General features: G+C 44.4%; 1 pseudogene; it reads right to left on the reverse strand.

Moving 5' to 3' along the window:
* Positions 1–862: 862 nt before the first annotated feature.
* On the reverse strand, positions 863–1,916 carry LOC114490961 (annotated as a pseudogene).
* Between the last annotated feature and the right edge of the window lie 202 nt (positions 1,917–2,118).

Here is a 2,118-nt window from a genome sequence, read left to right on the forward strand (position 1 = left end):
TCATGACTTATGATCTCCCATGAAGACTCCCCCTGATTGTCCTTATTTAGGTGTCTCCTGGTTGCCTAATGGCAAAGAAGCCAGCAGTGGCTGCCCCTGAACAGATGAAGGAAGGGGGGGGGGTATGTTAGGTAGATGGTTATTCACCTTACAAAGTAAATTGCACAGAATTCTCAGGAGCTGAAAAAGAGGCATTCTTCAAATGATATTAAGAAGTTTCCTGATTATTTCTATACTTGGGGAATGCAAGCTGGTTTGACCTCATGTGGGATTTTGGTTTTATTTGTTTAATTTGTTTTATAATTACCCAAAACCCAGGAAGGTCAGTCCCTTATTCTCCTTCTGTCACCACACCAAATAGCACCTATGTCTAGACACACTGTGCTCTAAACTAAAACTGCTTACAGTCCCTCATCTCACACCCTGAGCTGCAGATTTTCATGAAAATCAGTTTCTGGGCCAGTTAAGTCTTGATAAAGTTGTCTTGTCATAACTCAGTCCCCATCTCCACCTGGGCACAGTCATGGTGGATGGAGGAACTTCATGGGGACAGATTTCTTCCCCTACCGAACTGGAGCACTCCAGGAATAAGGGGCATTTCTAGCACCTGCCTGCCAAGCTCTGCTCCACTTGCTGAACTTTGCTCAGAATGAACAGGTCATTCTGGCTACAAGTCCCCCCAAACTATCCCTACTTGTGTTTTTAAGGCACACCAACTCCTCTGTGTAAGGTTCTGCTTATAATGAATTATTTTAATTATTCTTACTACTTAAAAGAAACTTCTGCCTTAAAGCCACCCTTACCCAGTCATTGAGCCCAGAGATGCTGAAAGAGCAGGAGTGAGAGCAGAGCACAGTGAGCATCAGGGATTCTGGTTGTTGGGGTCACACATGATCATTATTTTCAACCCCAGTCCCTTTTTGGATGTTTTAAAGGCCTCCAGAACTTTCTCCAGAGTAAACCTATAGGTCACTAAGGACTTTACTTTCACACATTTGGACACAAGCATTGAAATCACCATGGGCCATGTGTTGCAGTGTAAAAACATACCCTTTATATCCATTTCCAAGGTGGCTGCATCCACTAGGGTTACACTGGTCACTTTGGAACCCAGTCCCACAAGCACCATCAGAACAAGTGGCATAGATGCCTGCCTGGATGGCACGCTGCATCCCAGTGCACTCAATAGTGATTTCTGGTTAGAGCTCCAAGAGACCTTCCACTTTATTGGCAATCCTCTGGAGACTCTTCTTGGAGATCTGGAGGACAAAGTCAACCCCACCTTCCTTAGTTTTATACAACCCAGAGGCAGACAGATTGGTCACCACCACTTGAGCCTCACCCATTGCCTTGGCCATAAGCAAATTGACCAGTCCAATTGTTCCAGATCCATACACAAAGACCTTGTTCCCCAGGGTGACTCCAGCTCACCGACAGGCATGGATTCCCACAAACTATGGCTCAGTCAAGACCCTTTCCTCAATGTCAGGAAGTTTTGTAGCAGAATTTGGCATTGTGCTTGTAGAATCAGTAGAGGTTTCTGTCATATGGGGACATAGCACAGAAAAAGATGGATGGTGACAGGTTGTATTGGCCAATATTGCAGAATTTATCAGTTTCTCAGGAGCACCAGGCTCAGTAGCAACACAGTCACATGGCTGTAAGTGTTTTACCAATGATTTCACTTTTACAACTGTTCCTGAAGCTTCATGGCTCAGCACCATTGGCTTTTTCACAACAAAATCTCCAGTTTGACCCTGCAGCCAGTAGTGGACATCTGAGCCACAGATTCTAATGGAATGAATCTTAAGCAGCAGCCCAACTGGGGCTGATTCAGGGATAGGACAGTTCTCCAGCTGCAGCTCCCTGAGCCTGTGTACCACCAGGGAGAGATTCTCGGACTCAGCTAGCAACATGTCTGTTGTGCTTCCCTCCCAGGCTAAAGCCGCAGTCCACAGGATGCATGGAAGTTCCGGTTGAGTATAATTTTTTTTAAATAAGCTTTTTTTCATGGCAAGAAACACCATTAAGAACATCAAAAAATAACTGACTAGTAGGTAGAAAATATTTGTGACATTATTACAAGATAGATACCCCTAATGTAAAAAAGAAACTTAA

Source organism: Phyllostomus discolor, chromosome 2 (genome assembly GCF_004126475.2).
Source record: "Phyllostomus discolor isolate MPI-MPIP mPhyDis1 chromosome 2, mPhyDis1.pri.v3, whole genome shotgun sequence".
Classification (NCBI taxonomy): Eukaryota; Metazoa; Chordata; class Mammalia; order Chiroptera; family Phyllostomidae; genus Phyllostomus; species Phyllostomus discolor.